Source organism: Apteryx mantelli, chromosome 17 (assembly GCF_036417845.1).
Source record: "Apteryx mantelli isolate bAptMan1 chromosome 17, bAptMan1.hap1, whole genome shotgun sequence".
Classification (NCBI taxonomy): domain Eukaryota; kingdom Metazoa; phylum Chordata; class Aves; order Apterygiformes; family Apterygidae; genus Apteryx; species Apteryx mantelli.
The window spans coordinates 12902433-12929842 of record NC_089994.1 but is presented as its reverse complement, the minus strand read 5'-3'; the positions used below and the strand labels follow the sequence as shown (position 1 = coordinate 12929842).

The window sequence follows — 27410 nt, the reverse complement described above, 5'->3', positions numbered from 1 at the left end:
TAGAGAATGGCCACTGGGAAACAGTTGCTGCCTTATCTTCTGTGGTAAAAAACAGGTTGGGACGGGCAACAGGGCAACTGGGAATGGTAGGATTAGACTGCATTATTTGGTCCATTCAGGTTCCCAGTCAAAATCCCATAGCTATTTACTATGGGGAATATTGAAAAAGTATCATATAGTCTTCAGAATAAAATTATACGGAAAACTTCTATATATAGTGTCAGTCTACACAAAAAAGTTTAAAGAGAAAGCGGTAACTGGAGAAGCTACTTAGCCTCAGTCACGACAAGCCAGACAAATAGAATTTTCAAACACAGATTAGGACCTGCATCTAGTGATACTTAAAACCGATGAGCGTACAATCCTCCTGTAAATGTTTTTAGAGGACAGAAGTTATTGCAAACTCTTAAAAATAAATTGTCTCTCCTGCCCTCTGGCTTTAGCTAATGTGCTCACAAATGCTTTTAACCCTTCATGGTCCTAATTCAGTCAATGATATGCTTCATTACATTTCCCAAACAGTGGTCTATACCCAAAACAGAGCCATAAGACAGAGGGAAAAATTGCAAAGAATTGTGCTGTTTGCCAGCAAATGGAGAAATGAGTATATATGGGGACAGAGAGGCAAGACTGGGCAAGTTCTATGGCAAATTTTCCTTCTAAGGGTCTCAGGTAGTGTAGGAAGAAAAACAAGAAGAACAAAAAAATCCTGAACTTCCAAGTTAATAGAGAAAAAAAAAAAAAAAAAAAACCTATAGTCCGTCAAGTATCTAGGGAACCTGGGAACAGCAATAATGAGGAACTGCATACTCCAGGCAGTACAGTTTCCTAATGCTAGAGCTACAGAGTATGGTCCTTTCCCCCATCCCTCATTCAGTGACAGACTGCTGAAGATGCCTGTAGAGAAAAAGCACTGGTTTTCAACAGAGCTTTATGTCATACCTTGTAGTAGTTGCCATACTGTTCTTTTGTCAAGGAATGTAGACTCAGCTAAGGCTAGAGCCCCATCAGACTCAGTCCCTGCTGGCTAAGTCTCCTGATAGCCTCTCCTAGCATTTTTCTTTCTGTAAGCTCAAATGACAGGGGAGATGTCTGAAGATAAGAAAAGCATAAGATCTCTTCTGAAAAATTCTGCATCTGTATAGAGGGTTACTCCGTGCTGAGTCTCTGCTTCACCTATTTACCTGTGTTAGTTGTTCAGAGAAATGAATCTTTTTAGAATTTTAGTTTAGAATCGAACACAATAGTTTTCTATCAGTGTGTGGGGTACTTTACTTGGATTATAGCATGGTTTTATAGTAGTTTTAATTGTTTAGAACAATGTTTGGCAAAGATGCTAACTATAATTAGACGGTTCTTTCAGGCAATGTCTGCATATAACTGTGTGCACAGAATGTTCAGCCCAACTGAGTCCTCATTTCAAACAGGACCTCTTTTATAAGAGCAACATGCAAATTTTCTGGCTTATAACCATATTAGCACAGAGTTAGCAATTACCTAGACTGTGTATAGTATAAAGCCAACTAGTATAAAGTCATATAAAGCCAAGTGGAGAAAATGCAGAGCTAATTTTAACAAGATACGGAAGCCTGGTATGAAATCATGGCTTTTTAAAACATGAACCAATAATTAAGTTAAAAGTGTTTGTCCTAGACACTTCTGGGTGAAAGGAAGAAGGCAAAACATTACAGCACCAAAGCTTCAGTAGGTTCAAAGTTCTTAGATATTCCCTAAATCAGACTTTTTTATATTAGACTATGAACATGGCAACTCTTGCTTTGATTGCTTTAAATATAATAAAAAGAATAATTAGCACTTAGAGATTTTCAGTAATTCTCATTTCAGTGTAATTAGATGTAGTGATCAGAACCTTTTCTATTGCACTGCAGTTCTTCCTTAACATCAAAGAACAAAGATACAAGTTATTTACATAATTATCTTCAGTTAGAGCAGGAGCGCAACTTAACACAAGAGTTGCCATTGTTTCCAATGGAGCTTCTACACAGCTTCTGCCAAACGCTCTGCAGTGTTGTGCCATGAATATGTAAACAGTTTGTGTCACTTCATTATTTGCAGAATTTATTCTATTAAACAGACAACCTTTTCAAACAACTTGCTCATGGACGCTTTCAATTCACAAATTATTCCTCATGGAAAGATCCCCTTTATACCCCAAAGACCAAGAACAATTCTTCAGATATTAACTACTTCTGGACTGCCTGCCTCACCTGTCAAGTTTCAAGCACAGATAGGACAGGGCAGCCTAGAGTTTTGACCAATTCTTGAGTTGAGAAACGGATTTCTGCATCTTAACATATCATAAACATTTGATGTAGCATTAACAGTATGAGTTAGTAAGAATTCTATGAACCTCACTAAAAAAAATTGTTACAAAGTTCTCATTTATCAGCATTTATGAACATTTAGCTTCCAATTTCCTGGACCATTAATCCAAGTTTTCTTAATAGGCTGTGCCAAAAAAAGTTACCAGGAAAAAGTAATTTATGGAATGATTTTTGCTTACCAAATTTTTTAGAACAGAAATAATGTCAGCACATGAATTATATGCCAATAAAGTAAAAAACTTAAGTAAGTTTCTAGTCACATACTGGAAGAAAACAATTTCAGCTTAAAGAAATATGGATGAGTTCCTTACTCTTTGACTCTCGCTGAGTGTAGCTAAATGACAATGATGCTCTTGATCAAGGTCTAAATTACATTTTGATCTATGTGCTCTGTACCTTCTGTCCTAGGACTGCATGATAAGAAAGCATACACTGTTTCTCACAGATGTTTCTTTCTAACCTCTCGATAGTACTGGTGCTAATTAGTTCAGCAATTGATCTCCATCTGCCTCATTTAGGATTGCAATAGCAATACCCGTTTCACCCTGACAACTAACACAAAGCAACAGAATCCCTAACTAAGTCATAGTTGAGGTTTTGCTACCTGGAGAGCTAGGGGAAAAACTGTATTCAAAAGCTTTTAACATTTTAAGCATATGCTGAGACCTATGATGGGACCTAAGCTGCCCTTTCAATCTGTAGTCACAGAGCTAATACAGTGAGAAGAAATTCGCCTGGATTTCTGCTGCAAGCTCTTTATGATCTTTAGCAAGTGGCCCAATTTCCGTGCATCTGCTGCTCTTGTGTAAAACAGGAGTAACAGTATTTCTCCCTTCTTTCTCATGCTGTCTGTCATCAACTTTTAGTTTTATAATTTCTGGATACTTGTACTTACTAAAGTCCCAGTTCCTGGTACCATGAATATCAGCTGTCATGGCGGGGGGGGAGGGAATAATTTGATGCTTGATGTATCATCTGATGTTTCAAAACCAGAACGTACAGCAAGAATTGGTCTGGGAGGTCAGGGAAGGTGGTGGAAGTCTTATACTGAGACAGTCATATAATTAGAGGTTGGCACACTCTGCTACTTTTGTGTATCTACTCTCTGGTGACTACAAGATTTTTCAGATGTATTTGAGACAACAGTAAGTTCACACTGTCTGTACTACCTGTACAGTACTGTCTGTACAATGGTGCTAATAATATCCAAGCCAAATAATGTAAAGCTGAATATTTACCAAGATTCCTGGATAAGCTCTGTAGCAAGTACTACTGCATTCTTGGCAGTTCCTAAGTCAGTTGGTTTAAAGCTCAGTTTTACTTATACAAGCTGTGATTATCATCTCTAAATTATTTGGGGCAGGGACTGTTTGCTGCTGTATTTTACAAAGCATAGACAGATATGGCCCTATTCTTCATTCATATACCTAGTTTATACTAGATAGAAATAATTTAGGTTGGGTGCAGATAATTTTTGGACGCTAATGTAGCTTTTCCAAAAGCTTACTTTCATAAATGCATCAAATAAAATAGATGTGTTAGGTGCAACATGCAGAGCAAAAAGAATTCATCCCTCCCCGTTTTGTCCCAGTCAGCTGATAAATTAGCATAAGATATCTAAGGTTGTATGTAATTTCTATCCTCAAGTTATTTTCAAGATCAGGCTCCATTACTAGCTTGAGCAAGACCTCCAACATGTATTGTGTCAATCAACCCTTGTAGAGAAAATATATCAGGGGATGACCACATTTGTGTGAATTTTCCTCAAACTCACAAACAGAATTAAGGAAAGCATCCTTTATCCAGAAGAGCAATTATGCACATCTTTCTGGCCACATAACAACAATGAGATTTTAAAACTGAGTTTAAATTTCAGGGATTTTCTAAACCCAGCCCTCTGCTTTTGCTAGTACAACATTCTAACTATGGAGGTAGACTTGTAATCTTTAAAAAATAAATCACATTTATACAGCTACAGAATGGAATTTCTTCTAACAGACAGTTGTGTCAGTGTAAAGGAGCATTCAAAAGCCGTTTTAAGAGGCATCCCATACTCAGTGCCTCATCAGCAAGAAGGAAGAATAAAGCATAAGGCTGAATCTTCCTTAAGAACTTTTGCAAGAGGACTCAGTTTCAATGAAAGCCAAGTCTAACAGTGAAAATGGAGGCAACTGTTGGAACACCTCCAAATACTTAAAACAAACTAAGCAGCCTACCTGGTAACTGCAGCTAGATGATCTGGGACAGAGGAGGAGGAGATCTTGCCAGGACATCTTTTTAACAAAACCTGGAAAATAGTGTCAGTGGGAACACGTTATATTAAAAAGACAGAAGAAAATTCTGAAATTCTCTAGCAACTCCTTCCAAATTGTTTTAGCCTTTATTAATTAACAACAGCTGATGATTCTAATAACCTTCTACACCACTTCTCCACTTTTTTCCATGTATGGTGTATGAACAATGGATGAAAAATAACAGGCTAAATAACAAGTGAAACGCTGTACTTAGCAAACTGTCACCCTCCATTTACGGTTCAGGAAAGTCGCAATGAATATATTCAGTTAAAGTAATTCATGATAAATCTCTACTCTCTTTCATCATTTGTTGAGCTCATTACTCATGGTGTAACTCTATCCCAACTTGCTCTGCATTTGAGAAAAGTTCCTTTGTATTTTCCATTATTCAGGAAATTCCATAAAAGGCTGACTGTTCAATCCCACTCTTCGGTCATTATTTGTTCCATTTTTAATAACAATAATTTATTCACTGATTTTCTGTACTTTTCTAAACATCTACCACTTATGTGCAGATTTCCAATTTCTCAGGTATTTGAAAGCATTCACTAAATTTTGTGCAGTGGCCTTTTCAATGCATGAGTGACTCAAAGTAGGAGGTTACAAATTACCAGTATTCGCACAGTTAATCATGAATCACATTTACTTTTAGACTGATCACATCAATGAGCCAATCAACCTGATGCTAAGTTTTAATATCATAATTTTAAAGATTTAACAGTATTCTAATTAGAATAATTGCTCAAGCCTACTGTGCTTTTGGCAAATGTGTATACCAGCCTCAAAAACTCAAGCCTGGTCCCTCACAAGAATACCTCTATGCACTTAGCTCAGAGTAGGAAGGAGACTAGACATGAAAACTTATGCATAAGTAAGCCTGTGCCACACAGTTTTTTGCTAGTAGGGATGAGCTGGCTCTGCCCATGGGTTAGGCTGGCTGGAAGCCACAGGACTGTGCTGGTGAAGCACTGCACCCAACCTCAGAGCATGCTGCTTCTCTACAGGCTTTACTTGTTCAGACTCAGCTCTGCACTGACTGTAGCCCCACAGCGTTTTGGGGAGCATGGGAAAAAAAAAGAGCATCTGACTGCAAAATACTCTACACAGATCCACTGTCCAAAGGACAAGCATCAGACTTCAGTTCATGTTTCCTTGTAACCACTTGCATGCTCCATATTGTATCTTGCAGATTTGTAAAGGCGGAAAGCAGACAAAAGAATGGAAACGCTTAATAGTAAGGAGAAAGCCCAGAATGAGAAACACGCCATCCCTTCAAAATTAACATTACATAGGCTTTGATCAAACATGAGCTACTGGACGCAACACAGGAACTACTGAATGAAATGTAATGGCCTGAGTTCTGTAGATTAGACAGATGATCTAATTGCTGCTAGAAGGAACTGCAGCACAGCTGGCAGAGACTGGTACAGTTTGTTTCAGAAGAATAGATTAGATTTTCTCACCATACTTACAAATGATCAGACTGCTTCCTGAGATCATTCTTTTCTAATGTTTGTAGGCTAAATGCAAGTATCGCATGTAAGCACTCTATTCCCAACTCTCATCTGCAGGAACACCTTTTATCGCCTGCCAAACTCATCTCAGAATGCTCCATTTCCCTACTGGTAACTGAACTACTAGTCTCAATAGAAAATAGAGAGTCTTCCTAGTCATCACTGGAAAGTCAGGAAACATCAAAACTACCCACTAATAGGTTGCTAGAATGTGTGTTTTGTGTTCTGAACAAAACACTTCGGTAGAGTAAGCTAAATCAAAAAGTGGGCGTTTTTAATTTAAGATTCTGAACTTAAAAAAAAAAAAGTGAGATAGAGCACCTTTTTCATAAATCTTCAAACCCTTCCTCAGAAGTACTTAGTTTTCTTTATGTGACTCTTGTATCATTTCAAAAAACAGCTTTTTGTGAATTTAAACACCACATTCAACCTTATTTTTACAATCTAAGAACGAAAAAAGTGAAAGAACTAGCATATCATCTCACATGTCATACTGAAAGAGTAAGTTTAAAACATATAATATTCTGCTTTCCATTCCGAAACAAGCTACCACTATTTGATGATGGGAATCTTTATGAGTAGTCTACGCACTTAACTTCTGCCATCCTTCTTGGATGGATTAAAAAACCAAACAACAACAGTAAGAAAGATGTATTTCATATATGCACAGTGCTTGTTCCCATGCCTTGCTGAGAAAGGAAACTCCATGTACACTTTATTCTTATATCTACTACTGGCCACTGTAAGAGACAAGACAGTGGACTAGACAAACACTTAGATTAGGTCAAATTCATAAAACCAGCAGTACAGAGGAAGTGCTGCCTCCCTTTCTTCCTTCCTCTACACAAAATACTAATGAAAAAAAAATCCTCCAGGCCTCAGTAGTATTTACACATGTAAAGAGTGAATAAAATTTAATTAAGTCACTTGAAGTAAATATAAAAAGTAAGAAAGAACATGGCAAACTGGCAAACTCTCCAATATTTGCTGCAGCTTTTTCAGCAAGGGATCAAAATATCTCCTATCAAAAAAAGCATTTCACAAAGCACTGAGTCTGTTTTATTGTCTAAACTAGTTTTTTTGTAAGGCAGCTCTTTTATTTTTATTATATTAAAAAATACTCATTTTAAAGTCTTAACTGGTGCTAACACCATACTGGGAGAAGTTTCTGTTGCATATCCCACCTATGTTCTGCAATCAAATCCTGTGACTAGACCAACGAACCTATTTTCTCAAGAAGATTCATGCTATATCTTTGCTATGCAAGTGCTCTTTTTTTCTTTTTCCTTAAATATGGGAATCCTTCCAGTGACTCGGAGAAGCTTTTTTAGCACTGCTTCAGTTATGCTCTGTATCAGCTGCTTCACGTGAGATGAGATAATCAACCCTTCAGTGAGATTTCCCTTATTTGCATTTTAATACGTTCAACAGCCTGATTGGGAATGGGAAGCCACATTCTCTAGAGGTCAATAAATTCACTGTAAAGCGCTATATTTGACTGCCATAATCCAAAAAGGTTTAAATACTATATTCTCAATCATCCAATGAGTAAACACTTTTCCCCACAGGCTCCTTACATCCACCTTCTATGTCAATCAAGCATTTATATTCTTTAGACACTGTCACTGAATCAGCCAACCTGATATTTTACAGTTTAAACCCTGTCGTTTAAACCTGCTACTTAAACAAGAGAATTTTGTGTTTCCAAATGCCTAAACTCTCAGAAAAAACAGGTCAAAAGACTGGCAAGATCTACTCAGCTATTTTTCTCAAGTTTGCTGCATTTAAGAATTCAGTAGTGACCTGATAGAACATGTGTGCAATTTTGGCTGCCAAATTAATGCCTCAAATAGCTTTATTTGTATGTGTTGGATTTAGAACAAAGTTGATGTATGGTATTGTACATAAAAGGACCAACTTTCTAGAAACCTTTTCTATAGACTGTCTAAATATATCGTTGCTAAAGCTAAGATGACCAAATACAGAGCAAACAACAAATGGAAAAGTCTGATCTGTTCTGTAAGACGCGCAGAGTTTCCACTCATCTACCAGAAGAGTTCCCAAAGTGGATAAAGAGTGACTAATATTACTACAAAACCTCACAGTGCAGCAGTTGGTTTTGTTTTTATGCAAAAGTCTGTGTAACAAAGCTCTGTGGCTTCTCCATTGCAAAAACTACTAGGCCTACTATTCAGGAAGCTCAGAAAACTACTGAGTAGAACAGTAGTTTCAGAGCATGCTGTACATGGCTTCAAAAGTGATGGTTGCACCATGGTTGTAATACAGCCAGATGTACCCCTCCCATAATATTCTACCTATTATAATTAACATATTTACAAAAGCCTAAACTCATACTGTAAATCTAGGAAGAACAGCATTTCAGTTGAAAAGTTACACTTGGAGCGCTTTGACCATCAGGTTCTGTTAGATAGGATTGAAAACACATGAATGATAATTTTCTGTGCTCAGCTAAACAAACTTAACTGTATTGTCATTTCCAGAAAAACAATTCCAACTCCAGTTTAGGATCCAGCTTTTCAAAGGAGCTGAGCAGCTGGAGACTGGAAAAGGGAGAAAAGGGAGAAACCAAACCATTTAGCAATAAAACAAAACAAACCTTTTCATCCCTTCTGTCACTTTTTGTTCCCCCCATTTCCTCCCCTTAGGAACATTTAATTCATATTAATTTTTAAACAATTGTTCCAACTTCAGAATAGCCTTGGACCAGCCAAATAAGGAGTTTAAATCAAACATCAAGCAAAAGCCAGACAGATCATCGTATTCCCCTTCAGTGTTACACTTTTGGACAACTTGCTGCATAAATTAATGAGCTTGTCAATTAAGTTTAGAGCTTCAGTAAACCATCTATATTAAATACGACTTGAATATGAGGGAAGACTGTCAGATCAAATGAAGGAGATTTATGTAGGATTCTTACAGCAGATTTATAATCTGCTGACTTTGGGGTGGAAAATATGACAGGTTCTTCATTACCCTTTGTTTAGAATTCCACCCAGAAACATCCTGGAAAGGAAACATCCTGTTCTAATAATTTATGAGATTAAGCATCACATTAATCTTCATGCCACAAACTAATGAATCAAATTGCTAAAACTTTTCTTTAATTATGCCTGGTATTACATTGTACCTTAGCTCATCAAAATTCCTTGTTCATGATTATTATTTTTAAAACACACTTTTTCCACTTGAGCAACTATTTATCCATTAACTTGGGTACTTAAGTCTGTCTCATCAAATCAGGCAATACTGAAAATAAATACTTAGCATTTTTATCCCCATCTATGTATCTCAGGCCCTGATTCATCAACTAGTCCTGTATGTCCTTAAGTTTGTACAAATAAACGGGTTCACTGAAATAAACCAGATAATGAACATACATAAATTTAACTGAACACGTAACTTTATGAATAGGTAAGTGCTTAACAAAGGAAGAATATCACATATGGGAAACTAATGCACAAGAGTTAAGGCTGATATTTTCAAGTAGATCCAAAGGACTAAAGTGTCAAAAACCCTGCTGTAGTCTGTATATTCCAGCATAATACCTTTCTGATTTGATCGCATTTCCATGCACAAATTAATTCATAACAGAAGTGCGCATTAGGCTTTTAAATAAGTGAGAAGGACAGATCTGCAGAAGAACTAACTTGATTTATATCACTCAAGACTTCTTACCTACTACCTGTGGCAAAGCAAATTAATATAGCCCGCAGCAGGAGCTTCCTCAATAAGGATCAATCAGTTCCTCACTGATGGAAGGCTTTAATCTTTCTCTCTCACAAGAGCTCAAAGTTAGCTGCCTACCTTCATTTTGGTTTATACAGCATTTTTGCTACTCTCCACTAAGGGTTTTGTTATGCTTATTTTAAAGGTTCTTGCAAAACAGCCCTGCAAATAAGACCCTCCATTTAAACACAAGGAAGATCACCAAGTGAAAAAGACCTAGAAGTATTTTTCTAGATAAGCTTGCAGTTCATTTGGTAATCTAGCTCTTGGGGAAAAGAATCCTGAATTCTAATATGATGCACAACACCCCAAACTGATTAAAGCTGAATTTCACCTTTCTATTTGTGTTCTATGTTTTACTTAATGACTACTCATGACACATGGATGGTGCTAATGAAGGACAATAAACCCTTAAAACACATATTGAGGGGGTTAGTTCTTGACAAAAGTTTTGAATAATTTCTACCATAATCACGTAAATTCCAAAAGATGTCTACCTGTCTGAAAGGCAAAGCAAGGATTTTGGGTAACGTTTCAGACTGCAAACTCACATCATCTTTTAAGCAATCACTATTTGTTTTTGTGATGAATTAATAAGATCTGTTGTCTCTCCCAGAGCTTAGTCATTATGTCAGCTCACCCACAGATATTCTGAAAGAAACTAGCAGCAACAACTCTAACGTTCCACACAACCAATTCTGCAATAGCTTGTACTTTCTATACAGCTCCTTTGAAAGTTGAAGGTGATGCTCATTAACCTGTGTTGCTCACTGCATATAGTGCTTCAGGCACTTACACCAAAGTGTTTCCTGTTCAATATTTTCTAAGCTGCTATAAATCTTTCCTATTTACCCTGACCATAAAAGATCTCTAGGGTAATTTTGTACTATTTATTTAAAGCACTAATAGAAGTTTCTGAATTATTTATAATTCTTACAAATAGTTAACCTCCTAAAAATAGTAACTCATTAGACTAGTCTCTTTATTTCCATACATAGGTCAGCAGCTCTATTGATAACTTTACAGAGCATCATGATTTTTTTTTCTCCTCAAGGAAAGCAATGAGAGCTGCAGGAGCAAGGTGCCCTTTAACTCCATGCTGCACACTCACATCTAGATGAACTGAATTTTTGTTGACTGTGAGCATTAATCGTGTAGTGGTTTAATTTACTGGAAGACCACAGGGCACCTTCCTGCACACAAAACAGAAGCTATTTTACCTGGCTTCCCCTTGTCAAAGAAACATCTGGAAAACTGATCAAAAATGCTAAAAAGAAGATAAATTTTTTTTTTGGTTGGCACAAGATGTTAATTACAAATGCAGAATACTACTACATAACTATTTTCCAGAAAGTACATAGCAAAGGAAGACTGAGGAGGAAAAGTGAGGTACTGATACTGATTACTGATAATTTGCTAAGGCTGGAATCTAGTCAGAATGTCAGGGGAACAACTGACACTTGGAACAAGAAGAAAAGTAATCTGGATTTTTTTAAGGCACACACAGACGTGTTTGGGATCCAACACTGAAGTGTTCAGGATTTCATCTCAACTGCCATAATTCCAGCAATGCACTATTCTCATTACTGGTCAGTCTTACCCTGGAGGTCCTTACTGGACCACTGCCACCCTTTTCTTAGAAGTTTTCTCACTATTCTTCTGACCTTTTTTGTGGTATTTCTCAGAATCGCACTACAACCTGTTATTGCTGCAAGTTATGCAGAGGATTTGCACATACTCACTGCCAAATAGCTAGGAAGCTATTGTAGAAAAACTATTCCATAATATATTTGTTGATAAGTCATTATTAGAAAAGATATCCTTAGTTATGGCTTGCTTTCTTTCCTTAACAGGTACACTATTATGACAGATGATAGTTCTCACAGCGTGTAAGAACTAGCTAGTGCACCATAATTATAAGTAAGGCCTAATAACTCTTCTGCTCTCTGGCTTTTTTGTATGGTATCATCCTATATAAGATCATAAGAATAGTAAAAACCTAGTGTGAATTAAGAGAGACACAGATACATCTCCTATTTTAAGAGAGGACTCTCTGCCCCCCTGGTGTCCTGCCTCACTAGTAAAAACAAAAACAAAACAAAAACCACCACCAACAACAACCACCAGGAAAACAAACAAACAAAAAACTCCCAAAGCCCACCTAAATCTCATTTCACACCTTAAGACAGCCTGGAATTGCTGAACCTCTTCCCTGTCAGAGTGGAAGAGACAAGGTCAGACAACAAAACCTTAAGGATGACTGATTCGTCTTATATCCTCAGCGTAATAAACACCACAACTCCAGACAGCTGTAAATCATGCCAGTATTTCAGGTCAAAAGCTGAAGTGCTCGAGCTTCACCGATACAAAATGAACGAGAACTGCCACTGCCCAACCAAGGAGGACTCGTCCTCACCACTGGGATTTGGCCACAGTTTATCCTTTGTAAATCTTCTAAGCTGCTGATTAAGGTAACCCTAAACAACAGTTCCCAAAGGCCTGCACAAAGAGCGACCCAAAAGACTGATATTAAAAACCAAGCCTGCCTCATTGAGGGGCACATCCCTCTTAAGTCCCTCGTTCCCTACTCCTCCGTCCCCATGTCATCCCTTGTGCCTCTCTCAGGATGAGAGGACGTCGCTTCCAGATCCCGCCACCCGGACAGGAAAAGCAACCACACACATCGTGGAACAGAGACGAGGTCCTGCAGCCCCTCTCACGCCGAACCGACATGCTCGGTTCTCCTCCGAAGCGGCCTCCAGAGGCCCGAACGATCTACCTCAGCGAGCAGCTCAAATACAGCAGTTCTTGACAGGCACGCGGTCCCCAGCCAGGCCCCCTGCCTCAGCTTCTCTCTAGCCAGCTCTCCTCTGAACGCAAATTTTTCAACAGAGAAAATCAGAGCAAAAACAGAAAAAAAGGGCTTGTTGACAAACTGCCACTGCCCACCATCCAAAACAGGCAAATCCTTCTCCTCAGCCTTGCTTTCAGCCTGGCAGCAACTTGCACGGCCACAAGATTTAGTGCCGCCTCCTCAGAAAGCCTCTTTCTTTCTGCCCCTGCAAGACCCCCCCCTTCCTCAGGGGCCCCCACCTCCCGGCCCTGCTCCGAGGGGCTTGGCTGCCTCCCTGCTAAAAAAGCTCCTCTTGAGAGGGGGCCCCACCGGTGGTGGGGCAAGTCCTGCCCTCTTGCCACGTGCAGCACACAACGAACAAAACATACCCTACAGCTATGGTGCGCTTCTTTATTTAGCGGCCTTGAGATTATACAGAACTGGAGCAAAATATGTACTGGCCACAAAAAGTTGCATATCTTAAGCTGGGCACTAGAAACTATAATAATGAGTATCTTAAAAAAAAAAAAAAAGAATTGATTGAGTACAATAAAAACAGGTTTTGAATTTTTCTAGTTTTTACCATTGCTTTATAAGAGATGGCAGACAGGCCAACTGTGCTTTTCAGATCATTGTACAGCAAGTGCTAGTTTGATTAAAGAACGCACGCAACAGAATTCACTTCAAGACAACTAATAGTCATGTCACTGTTGGAGGACATTTATTGCCTTTGTGATATGCACGCATCTCTCGAATGCAGAATGGAAGCCTTTGGGCTCATGTTTTATAAGCCAGGATACGGGAGAAATCTGGCATTTTAGCTCAGTCTTAGCCTGGCAATTCTTCCGCCACCGTTCCCATCTGTTAGCACTGATCCACAGACACAACACAGGGGAACAACTGGCCAAACTGTTGCCTAGTCGAGAAACGTCTGGCTGAAACACAGAGCAGTCTGCTGAGACTAATCAATGTTTTATATTCAAGAGGAGAAAACAGACACAGTAACTGACTCCTAAAATTTGCAGCCAAGGTTCTTCCACCTACTCCTCCCAGTTCACCCAGTAACTCCTTTCAGAACAGAGCTCAGAGCTGTATTTATTGCATCCTTTCTTGACAAAAATTAGAGCTCCTCACAACTCATCCTGGAGTTATTCAGAAACCATACAAATCAATAGGAGCAGAACACTGCACACCGAAATGAAAATCAAGTCAGCTTTACTGGGAATTTTGCATTAGAAGTTATTGTTAAACAGACTGGAAACATATAATATGGATGTCTTCAAAATAGCCTGCTGAGCACACTGATGTACAGCAAACACACTCATAACAGTCATGCAGCCGGATGGCCTTCAGCCGAGGAGGAACCCGGAGGCTCCCAGTGCTGAGAGCACGGCAGGGCTTGGCATGGCATTGCCGGGTATGAAAATGTGAACTCGGAAGCAGGAACAGTGCTGCCTTCGGGGTAAGCACAGCAGCTCTGGGCAGGAAATGGCTTTTGACACACATTTTTATAAAACCTTCCAATTTCCAGTTCTATATCGGAATTAAAAAAATCAAGAGCTTTTGAATCTTCCTGTTATCTGTATTTAACATATTACAAGATATCCTCTTACTCCAAAGCTCTACTATACCCAAACACCCTCCTCATGCATTTCAGAAGTTTCTATAAAGTATCTATTAATAACTAAAAAACTCACTAAAAATTACCATTTCCTTCGTTGTCAGAAATATTTCTTTCTATTCTCTGGTAAAGTTACAAAAAAGGGGTTGGAGGTGGTGGTGGGGTACCTTTTTCTGCCAGTATATGTTGTTACCAGTTAATGGCCTGTCTCCATTGATCGAAATGTACTGGATTCAGCATGCAAAATGATCAAAATCCCCTCAGGTCATCAAAGAAAACATAGGAAGACTTTAAGAAAGGAGAAAAACATTAAAAGGTCCATTTTGAATGAGTGAAATTGCTGTCACAAGCTCCCAAGGGACCAGGAGGGCTGGTAATGGTGGTGTTCCGGAAGGTTCTTACCCCAGTTCGCTTCATTACTTCCAGACAGTCTGAATTTTCTGAGGAAAATCTCATGCCATCAACCTTTCTGTCAGTTCTACCAAACGACTTCCTTCACTCTCCAGCCAAGCCTGTTAGGTAAAATTTTCACCAAAAAAAGAAAAAACCCACCCAACATATACCAAAAGTGATTTGATTGCCGTCTGAATGAACTGGTTTCATTAGCGGAACAGATATATGTTGTTGGCAGCCTTTCTCTAGACCTACTCTACAGAATTATTGTAAAAGCAGATTTAAGTTTCAGTATTCTCACAAGGATAAGCTGTTTAAAATCTCTCTTTGGCTGGCAGAAATCAACAAATGCTTTCTTTTGCATTATTTAGCTGAAAAATAGTGAACTCAAAGATTTATATTTCTTTTCTTGGGCTGAATTGCAGGCTGTCATGGTTTTCTGGTGGGTATAATATATTAGATGAGAGACACTATCCCATGAGTCTCATCCATTTAAAAGTCTTTGATGAATCAATTACACTTAACACTGCTGAAATTTGTGTGCAGTAATACTGTGTCTTCCTGCATCTCCTAGCAAGTTCACATCATAGGTTTAGGTAAGAGAGAAAAGCACCAAGATTATTAAAAGTACTTTTCCTGATTTTTATTGGACATGTCCTCATAAATACTGCTCATTAGCACTACTAGGATAAAATGGGAGTGGCCAAAATGATTTGAAGGTCTGACTTATGCAATTGGAACATTTTGGTTTTAAGATCAAATTATTTCCCATTGTTCCACTTTCACCCTTACTTCAAAAACCTCAGTCAATGGCACAGGAGGGGGTTTTAGCTTCATAAATACAGTAAGAGAACTAAAGAATCTTTCTCTCTTCATTCTCCTTTTCATCAGCTATCGCAATTAGTTCTGCAAAACCCTTCTAATGGAGGACAGGCTGAAGTCTAGGAGAGTGGAGGAAGCAGAAGTAGGTCAGCTTTTCACCTGACTACACTTGGAAGACTTACGAAGTATAGTGTTGTGAAAAGAAAATACGATGGAGGTTACCTCTACTCATGCTGTAACCATTAACTGTCCAAACACAGGAAATTACTAATGGTAATATAAAATCACATCACTAGGGACAAATGAAATGGTAATTTTATCTCATCAATTTTTATGTCATTTGTAACCATTAAATTTTCAGAATCAGTTAAGACTGGCTACAGCCATCAGATTATTTTCAACAGATTTCTGATCCATGTCTTTAAAGTTTCCTGTAACTTTCACATTCAAAAGGCAGCACCACAGTTTTGCAGACAACGCAATGCATCTTAAAGTGCTTTAAGCTCCATACCCATTTACGCTCACAAGCTGTAGCTCTGTGTATTTAAAATTCTTTATTCAGCCTGTGTAACACATTAGATACCCAAAAACTCTTTAGGTTTACCTTTAGTGTGGGACCAGCAAACATTTTCCAGCACTGACTGCCCTCCGAGACAAGCCCCTCCGCCCTTCCTCCCGCTGCCCCCACACAGATACACCCCGCATTTCCCTGACGAGGAAACCTGGCGGCACAGGCCAAACTGGAGCTGTGGTGCACTCCCATAGTCGAGCCTGGCCTGCAGGACTGCATGCTGCAGCACGCTCCTGCTCTCTAGGCTATCCATGGCCCTTGATGCCTTCCGAAGGGCCGTGGAGCAATGCAGAGAGGCATACTATCTCTGGTCTCCCTTCCCAACACTCAGACAGGGCATGGACTTCTTTACTGTTTCTAGTATCACTAGAACAGAGAAAATCGTAACAGTGAATCACTGAGTAATTTAGGTCAGAAGGGATTTCTGGAAGTCATCTGGTCCAATCATCCACTCAAAGCAAGGTCAACTTCAAAATTAGATCCACTACATTTGAGGAAAGGTTGAACAAGTGCAGGTTTCTCTTCGTCCAGCTGAGGCAACAACTGAGCAAAATGACGTGACTAAGAAACACCATCTGAGCGCAAAACTTGGAGATAGTGCCTGTATTACAATTATGAGCTCAACAGAAATGTAAAGGAACAGAAAGTAGTGTCTTCCTTGATGAGTCTGTGACCATCCACTGTACTTATTGGGTTGAATCTTACCACACAGTATGGCAAAGTTGAAAATCACACAGGAAAGACTTGGAAACACACTACTAAAATCAATAAAACTAGATTGCAGTAGATAGTGGCCCTTCACTTACTGAAGTCTTTTGGACCAAGGAATCAGAAATAACATTTAAAAAATGGTCAGAGAAACTTCTACAAGGTTGCAGACAATAAAACATAATAGTGAATAATGTATGAAAATATTTGCTGCATTTAATGTTTATTTGGTATAAGAGTAGATCTGAGCTTACAATTTCATTTCTCTGATGGACTAGTTTAATTTAACTCCTGAAGTCTCACTGATCACCAGTAAATCTCTCGGCACTCGTTAATCGTATCTCTAATAAGTAGAACATTTGCTAACATTGTCTCCAATAAGCAACGGTCATTACTATTCACTCATATTACACTAGAGCAGCTCCCTGGCAGATGTCCTAGTAAAATAGCCATCCCAATTCATTACATTTTCCATTAAAGGAATAAATAATATATTCACTATTGAAATTGAATCAAAATATTGGAAGATTCATAAAAGTCCTCCCACCTCATTCAGGGGAAGAGGAGACAGACATTATCATAAGCACTTTACAATATATTGCAAGACTTTTTTGCTAGTAACACATCAGTGTCACAGCTGAGTTATGATATTCCAAAATGCCAACCTTCATAGCTACAAAAGTAACCACAATTTCAATAAACTAGAAGGACACGTCAAGGTCTGTAAAACAATAGGGTGAAAGGAACACACTACAAGCCTTTCTTTTCTTTCCCACATGCTTCACTGCCATTAGCTGTCTATTTGTATTTCAAGATCAGTGAATGTGAGGGCACACAACATTCCTCTAACAGTATTTTAGTGGTCTTCAATTAATTTAACTTTAAAGACAGAACTCTAATATATTACATGTCTACCTTAATCAAATTCATGCGTGGTAATATTTATGGTGGATTAAACAGCAACTATATGTGGTTGCTAGCCACATTAGCAGACACAGACTTACTGGACACAATCATGCAGCTGAAACTTCAGTGGTCTAATCTTACAAAGTGCAATGGCTCCCAGTCCCTCTGGAAATCAATGAAACTTGAGAACAGTCATCTTTTAATAGGAAGGTCTGGAATACCTTGGCAGGACAGGTCCTTTGGTAAATGTCATCACTGTTGTTAGTCCAAAAGTGTAACACAGTTGTGAGTCTATAAGCTGTTTTTCTGTTGTGATGCTGGAGTTCTTTCATTTTGAAAAAGTCACAGGAGGAAGAGTCACCGAAGAATGATACAGTGACTATAAACATGATGCAAACATGCCTTAGAGCAACCACGTGATGTCAGACCATTTCTTTCCTTCCCCATGTTTCCCTCTTTCCTCCTTTTACTTTGCCTTTTTTATACTGAGGTGCATATTTTGAACAGTGATCAATAGCAAAATTTTCCATAGGAAAACAGTGATTTTGGACTATGTTCCACTAATATCAATAAAATTTAGAAAGCATTATTTTCTGAAACAAGTGTCATAGTACTGGGCACTTGGAAGCAATAATCGGAGTATAAAAATTTACAAGAGACCATGTTTGATCTTTCCATTAGGATTAATTGTAACTAGTGTAACAGAGTCATAAAGAAGCCCCAGAGAGAAAAATCTCCCCTATAATTAATTGTGGCATTAGACTAATAAAGTAATGCATATTTCCATTAACAAAGCTGAGTGCAAACAGAACTGATTTTGAGTTTTATTTGATGTAAACACAGCTTATTATCTTAATTAATCCTTCTCCCTGGCTTTGTTTTCTGGAATACATTTATCTCAAATAAAGCAACTTTATCAACTCATAAGCAGCATTTTTATTTTTTATAGCTTCAATGTGATGTAGGAACTAAAGCTGGATCCAAGAATGTATTTATGTTACTAAAGCCACCTTGTAAGTAGGAACCTGTTAGCAATTTCCGTATCAGCTCTAGAGCTGACTACAAAACAGATCAATTTGTAACAAAGAAGGGTCTTAATGCTATGATCCATAACTAACATATGGATAGATGCTTACTACCAGCAGGTTAGCCCCAGCAAGTTGTACCTCAGATGAATATGGAATTTATCATTCCATTCCTCTCCTTTATCCTGAATAGATCCATACAATTATTTGCAACAGTCTTTTCAGAATTTGCTAAAAAGGATTCAAAAAAGACATCTTACTTTTTCTTCTCCCTCACTATTTTGCCATCTTCCCTCTCATTCCTTCTGTCTTCTTTCCCTCCCCATCAATCCTACAGGTGCAGAAAGGACTGTACAGGATATGGTCAATGGGCCATCTGATTCAACATCCTGTTTCAAATCACATTGCACTTCAAATGTCTCAGAAGAACATGGCAATCCCAAAGCTGATAATCAGGCTGTGACATATCCTTTTGGTGGAAGAGTCAGTTGTTTCAGCCTAATAAAATAAGAGATTTTTTTATTCTTCTATTTGACAGTCCAAAATAGATTTTTTTAATTAACTATATAAACAAGCAATTCCTTTCAAAATCCAATCTGATCACTGTCTCAGTCCTTTTCTCCTCAATTCAGTAAAGTGCAAATAAGCAGAAAAATGCTTAAGCATATATTTAAATGCAGAAGATAACACTCAAAATCAGCAGGACTGAAGCCTATACTTAAGTACTTTCCTGAATCAGGTTCTGAATAAAATACTGCATTATTTAATCAAGGAATTTCATTTGCATTCCCACATTTCACTAAATTTACAGCACATTGTTTAATTATATTTTTTAATCATGAGGAGGGATGCAAAATCCCACTACTTGTATTCCTTTATAACACCTTCACTTACAAAACTTCTCTTTGCCTTTGAGAAATTTCCTAAAGAAATACGGTTTTAAGTCTTTCATCACATTGCTGCTCCACTCTGAATTTCCTCTCTTTTGACCAGTCCTGGAACTGGGTAACAGATTCCAGGGAAAAGCTTGCTATTTTCAAAGTCTTTCTCATTTCCTCTCTCAAACTCAGAGAGCTAATGAAAAACCTCCACAGAAGCAGTTAGCTCTTCCCTTCACAAAAAATCTATGCTGTAATGATAACAAAATGACCCTTTTCTAGAAACAGCACTTTGTAAAGATTTAATGTTAAAAAAGCCAGAAAGAAAAGATAACACTATGTCTTCAGAAAACAACCAATTTTTATTTCCTTTGAAATACTCACTGAAAATCACAAGGTACTGGCACCTGCAGGATACACCCTTACATGAGCACCTCCTACCTTCCCATAACTTTTAGAATTGGACATAAAAGCAGAAATTCATACAGGATCTCTTTTTCGATATTTGAACCTAAGTGACTGCAAAACTTCCTTTACTCCTGTTGTCCTGAGGGCTTCTTTTCTGCTATGACATAAACAGCATAAATTCCTCCCACTACTCTGCCAAGGATTTAAGCAGAGAAAATTCAACAGAATAGGAAGCAGCAGGGAGACAAGTCAGCGGTGCTGCTGGGATTATGGGCTGGGAAGAGCTCACAGGCAGCAGAAGATATTAAAAATAAAGCAGATAATAAAAATAAAAAGCTAATGCTATCTGAAAATTACAACCGACTTAAAAAAACCCTAATTAATTGCAATTAGGAGATGATATAGGTAATTGACTGAAATTATACAAATAAACCAACCAATTTAAAACATTGGGATTGTTGTATTAAACTTATTTAATACAAAAAGGCTAATTACAAAATAGCTGAAATGAGTTATAGAATCAAGTATGAGAGCTGAGGGTTTGTTCACTCATTGCAAGGTTTATTCTATAACTGCTTTCTTAGAGCTTGAAAGTTAGCCCTGTTTTGAGCAGGAGGTTGGATTGATGACTTCCAGAGGTCCCTTTCAAACCAGATTCTCTGTGATTTTTTATAGTATCCAACACAAATAGACTAAAGGAAACACAGGCCACAACTCAAGGCTACATTTTAACTAATTTTTTAAACTTAAATAGATCTTCCTACATATCTTTTAAAAATTCACAGAAAAATTAAGTACAGAACCAAACATCTAAGGCAATGTATTATGATTTTCCATATGGATTAGAGGTGAAGTGCAATAGGAAACGTTATTATGCTAAACCAAAATAGTGCTCAATTCTAAAACGAGTACAGCACCATTATCACTCTTGTATTTCACCTTTCAGATTCCTTTAGTTAAAAGTTATTATGTACATATGATTCAGCAAAGAATATCTTTTTTAAAAAAGTGAATACCACCAAGTCTTTATTACTCCTTTCTTTTAGACACACACTGAGTGTATGTAACATTTTTTCCACCTTTATTTTCTCGTGTTTCTACTAAAATGGCCGATAAACAGGGAAAGGAAAAAGCAACAGGAGGACTATAGGGCTAATATACAAGTACCGTGTTTCTGCTAGATTCCATATTTTCAAGGCATAGCCACAGCAGGCAATGGCATGTAGTGCCTAGACATGTGCCACCTGCAACAAGTACAAGTCCAGTACCAGAATACCTGTCGGTATGGCACTGTGCAAGCAAGCAGGGCTTATTACTGCCACGTCAATGCCTTCATGCACCCTGATTCCAGGACCATGGCTGTTGAAACTGCAAGATGTTGCAGTGTAGTGTGCAGACCTGTCAGCCCAGAGTTAGCTTTGAATGAGTTGCATCACATGCACATGTGCACGCGCAAAGGTAGAAAACTGCAAAAAAATTTAGAGAACAATCCAAAGGAGCACGCATGTAAGGCATCACAGGACAGATAAATAGATTCAACATATCCTTTATGTTGAGCAGTATTTAATGATATTTCAAGCTAAATTCACTAATTTAGAATAAAACTTGTTTCCAGTAATTTGCCTTAAAACCACCCAGTGCTTGCTCAGCACTGTAATGAGGGTCCACTTTTAGAAACTGCAAGAGTAGCAATTTCATCATTAAGCTGAATCATAAATAAATCACCTCAATTTGCTCTGCACAACCTTCCTTTGATTGTTACTATACAGTTTTTATCCTCATTTTAAAAAATGTAGTTTAACAAATAAGGGTTTTTTTCATTCTGTTAAACATGCTGCTTTTTCAAGATCTTAAGGCTACTCTAAGAAAGCTGCATATATTCAGCTGGACAGCACAGGATCCTTTAGCAGGAAGAGTTTTATCCACCAAGGATGACTTCATCCTGCTTAAGGCCAGAAGTACATTTACATCATCTACTTTTATTTTGTGTATATTCCACCTGGTTATCCCTAGAGGTGAGCCTAAGGGCTTCACAGAATCAGATTTATAGAAATTGCTATCCATTTCCTCCCTTCTCAATCCCTGCTTTTTTAAACCGATGCAGAAAAGAACAAAGGTGTGATCATATGAGTGTCTGCACTTCTAGTAAAGCAGTTTTAAAATGTTACCTGCTCTCATTTGAGAAGCAGTAGTTGAGGCTGTTCACTTTTCATTCACTGCAATAAAAAGTACATTTATTTGCATAAAACTATAGAGAGTAGTATCCATTGTATTGCCTCTTTGGCACTAGTTTTTACGCTCATTAGTGAAGGAAAGTCAAATTACTTAATCTCAGAGATTAATTTTAAAAACTGTTTGTTTTGAGGGCATTCATCGTAATACACATAATAAAAGCACTGGACTGTCTTGGAAGGGGAAATAATCTCTCTAGTAGTTTTATCAAACATGACAAGGAAGCATCTCTGAATCCTTTACTTCATTACCATTTCAGATGCAAACAGAGATAGAAACCTAAAACGCACAATCCTCAAGGTCTTGCTCTCACTCAAAATCAGAGGACAGAACTAACTTAAGACCAAAGCTGCACTTTAGCATTGTCGTATGATAAAAAGATCTAAACAAAGAATAAAAGGAAATTCATTGTCAAAGGGCTGCATAGGGGGAAATCATCTCCCAAAGACTAGTAGCAATTGGCATTTTAATACCTTCTCACCCAAAGACCTCAAAGCACCTCGCCAAGTATTATTTGACCCCTGTGTTACAGATGAGGTAATTAAGGCATAGAGTAAAAGTCTGAGAAGTATCTTGGAAGTTTTGTTTTGACATTTTTATTGAAAAAAAAGGAACTTTATTATAATTTTTCCAGAGTTCTCAATGAAACGCTGAAATCAAAACACTTTGCACTGTAGGAGTGCAGATAAAATGGCCCAGAAAGTAAAATGTAGCAGAGAATGAAAATGGAAAATAGACAGTATTATAAATATCTTAGGACCTGAGCTAGAGCTCTTCCACCAGCTTGGTCTCTAACTTGAAACTTTGGTATATACATAGATCTAAACTGATTTTCACTGCTACTTTATTGACAGAGGCCAAGACTGATCTGTTTTTCCTCCATTTCATTTACTTAAATAGCACTTTCATAGTGATAAATACAACAGAAAGTTTCAAGATAATCAATGCAGAAATGTTCTGTTCAATAAAACAGGCTTTCAGGGTTGTGAAACAGATTTGTACAACACAGATGCCATCAGTCTAGGTATTGCTAGGGGCAAACAAAACCCATCAGCTAAGAAGTGATAAAAAAACAAAAAAAAACAGTTAAGAGCAGTTCTTTTTAAGCCAGTTGCAAGCTGGTCTACCAGCAGGCTTGTTTCCCTTCCAGGAGTCACTGCACTTTAAAATCAAATCAATACTCTAGGTTTCAGAGAAGTTTCCCTGAGCACGTACCAACAAGAGGTGCACCACACAAAGGAAGATGCTGAGTAACCCAAATGAAAAGATTTAGCTTTCTCCCATATGACTGCTACATAATCAAGAAGTTCCAACATTTGGAAGTCTGAGGGCAAACAGCTACACTATTTGATGCAAGTTGGGAATTAAATGATAGGTGCCTCTGAAATGTGCAGTAAGTAATTAAAGGCCAGAACAACAAAGCAACCAGGGTTACTGGATTATAAGAAAACTAGGGACTAAAACCAAAGCTGTAAGGAGAAATGGCTTTTAACCCCACAACTCTCCTGTGTAATAACCAAATTAAGCACACTTGTAGTTCTAGATTCAGAAGGGCCCAGAAGTCATGCACATTAAAAGAAATCATTTTAAAGTTTTTCTGTGTCTGCTCACCACACCTTAAGATAGGGCAGGACTGGAGCCATACGAATACAAGACTTCCTAAAGAGGAGACCTTTCATCACTTGGTTCATGCTAACTTACTTTTATATAGATGTTTAGGTATAAAATTACCAGAACGTTTTATGGCTAATTGATAACTGATTCTGAAGCAAGTGTTTGCAACAATATCATCCAAAAGCTACAGTCAAAGTCACAGACACAGAGGTAGGCTATCCACAAACATAACTCAACATTATCCATGCATTAGAGAGTTGTGACAGGGAGCCCTGAGGTTTCCTAGCATCTAAGGCATTTTGTAACTCTTTAATATAACAACACTTTTTGGTAGCTAGCAGAGGAGTTTTGCTTGTTTGGAATTTAAACCTGTAATACTTTCAGGTTTTGCTTTCCTAGATGGATTCCCCTGCAGAATTCATAAGGTTAGCTTATCTAAGCTTGTAGAATCCTTTTAACTCTACAATACCAATGCTGTCAATAAATGTTGTTTTTCTTCAATAGTTTCACAATCAGTACTGACAGCAAATATGTCACATATGCTTTGCATAGCATAAAATAGATCTTTTCCTTCATTTATAAATTCAACACAGATCCAAGACATCAACTTATATTTAATTTCACTTACTCTCTCAAACAGAATTGATAGCAAAGCTGTTTCTCCATGACAAAAGGTAAGAGTTTTATAAAAATATATTCTCTTTTAAGGTTACAGTAAGTTCTATCCAAGTGAAAAGGGCTACATTTCACTAAATTTCAGCAAGACATTTTTCTATCTCCTCACGTAATTAGCCCCTCTTTCTCAACTATGAAAACTAACCATTTCAATGCACCATCCTAACTTTGTATACACCCTTGTGAGCACAGTTGTAAAAGGTCATGTCTTGGCAGTAACTGAATCTGTACCAAGTCCTGGTAAACAGAGGAGGAAGGGGAAAGGGTTGCCATGAAAACACGACACCTGCCAAAAACTTCAGGCACCTATACCAGTCTCCGTTTCCCTGATTCTTCTGACTTGCACTAAGTGCTCTCTGCCAACCCTTCAACTCATTTTAAATGTAATAGGCACTAGAAAACAAGAGTTACTATTTGCATTGAAGTGATGCTTGGAGCCTTCCTCTGGAAACAGAAATTGTAAAACTGATACTGTACATATTAAAGAAAGAAAGCCTAGACATTAGCAGATAGAAGGCAGAGGATGGAAGGCAGATGCTCTTTTACAGCTGGAAAACAATCACTAAAGGATTAAATGAATTGCCTAAGGTCATGCTTGAGACCGTGGTAAAGCTGACAACAGAACTCTGATTTGGATTTCTAGGCTAGTTATTAAGCAGCTAAACAAAGCTGCTCTTTCACTATTTTTTGGAGAGGTATTCTTCATATGTATTTTGCTTGGCACATGTGAAGTGGAGGAATAACACAGTACATATGTGAAATGAATAAATCCAACTCCATTCCAAGGTGCCAGAGATGATAGCTTGGATCTTCCACAAGTTTAATAATGAAGTGCCAGAATCACAGTCAGTCAGAAAATAACTCTTTGAAGTTTAATGTAATAACAACAGTCAAACTCTTACTCTCCTCCCTAAGCAATTATCCAGCCATCTTGGGATATCAGGGACCACTTAGTAGGAAGACGGCTATTGAAATTACAACAGAGCTGTATTTATATGATCAAAGAAGTTCCATTGGCAGTAGCTTTACTGGTAAATATACGGAAGGGTCCACTTTTTTATAGGATATTCCTCATCTTTCAATGAAGATGGATGAGCATCTCACAACAACTCTTTACCTTGAAGTTAACTAAAGTTAAAGCATCCTTTTAAATGCAGAGTCACAGTGGAAATTCATTTTATCACCTTATTTAAACGTCTCTCATGGTAGTCCCTATCATTGCATCTCAGCATCTTACACATACCAGCAGTTATACTTGGAACGTCTGTGGGACAAAATACAGATCCTACATCTCACATTGTAGAGGGGTAAAAGATGCAAAACAAATACTCCCTCACTACTCAAATTCATTTCATTTATTTAGTCCCCACATTCCCCCCCCTCAAGCCACCAGTGAGAAAATTAACATTTCTTTGGAGCCAACCATTCAGTCCCCTCCCTTCCAGCACGATTCTTCATGGGATAGGTCACACTGTCACAAAATGTCAAATACTAAATACTGCAATACAGATCCAACTTGAACTCGTGATCTAAAGAAAAAATGTTCTGAATCTTATTGTCAGTAAACGGAGCTAGCCAATTTAACATACTCTTCAGTTCATGCATTTCTACAGGAATTGGGGAGGATGAAGTATTTGCCACCCTTTCCAGATACTAGACTCCAAATGGTGTGGCAGTTTTATTATTTTTATTAAGAAAACTGAAAAGGTGTCCATGATTATTTATACAGTTTTAAAAAACGAAAATTGAACCAACATCTAATTACACAGCCCTATATCAAAACTTTGAAAGAATGCCAAGCAAATTGTTCTTACAAATCATTAAGTTATTTAAAGTCTTCTAAAGAGCTAACTCTATTGCCAAAATGCATTCCTTGCCACAAACCAACAGTAGCTGTGATAGATTAAATCATAGGGAACAAAAGACAGGGCCCTGGGAACAGAGCTGGGGTCCTGAAGCAGCTACAGACCAACTGTTAGCACTGGCTGGGGTAGTATGAACTCCAGATCATGGAGAAGCTGTCTAACCTTCCTCCCTTTCTTCCAGTCTACCTTCCCCCTGCTATGGATCTGGAGTGCAAGGAATGAGATTACTATTTGTTAGCATAAATACTTGAAAAGAGCAATATCATGCCATCATTCATCAGAAAGTTACTACATAAAGACCTTATTCAATTAAGAACATGCAGGTGGTGTGCTATGTGTGTAGAATCATTGACTTTCGCAAGGCTACATCACTTATACTTTAGCTATCAAAAGTTGTAAATGGAAGTATCAGAGCTAAAGTGGTCCTTTCCACCAGCTTTTCTTTTTAATTAGTCCACACTGTTCAGGAACATATTATTATTGTTATTAAAATGGAAATAATTCCACTACTACCTTAGTATTAAATGAAGAGGAAGTTCTAATTATGAGTTAAATTAACAATTTATACAAATAAACTTGTTTTTTACAACAAGTTTCAATAATATAAACCAGTTTAGAGTCAGTGGACGATATCAGAAATGGCTTAATGCAAGATGCTATAAGCAAATGATTGAAAAAGGCACTAACGTGGCTCACAGTCTCTCTTTGTCCAGGAATAGGAAACGTAATGTTGTGAAGTCATTCACTGTGAACCTTCATTTTGAAGGTAGGCTGAAGCCTGGAGTTTTACAGAACTCATAATCAACTGTTTATGTTCATGCTGCTGAAGAATACTTCATGGTATGATGCCAAATTAAGTGACAATAAATTAAATACTTCATCTCAGTCCCTAAATAGCTTGAGAGACTTTAGATGTGTCTTCAGAAAGCACTGGAGATCCTCAGAAGCTGAGTGTTAAG

At 37.8% G+C, this 27410-nt stretch overlaps 1 long non-coding RNA gene across 3 annotated transcripts in view; it reads right to left on the bottom strand.

Annotated features, from left to right (window-relative positions):
• The window catches only part of LOC136993552 (uncharacterized), a 146539-nt gene that overhangs the window by 32797 nt on the left and 86332 nt on the right, over positions 1-27410 (bottom strand). For all 3 annotated transcript variants that reach the window (XR_010885925.1, XR_010885923.1, XR_010885924.1), the window contains exon 3: positions 4562-4632. This is a non-coding gene — a long non-coding RNA (uncharacterized lncRNA). The remainder of the gene's footprint in view (positions 1-4561; positions 4633-27410) is intronic.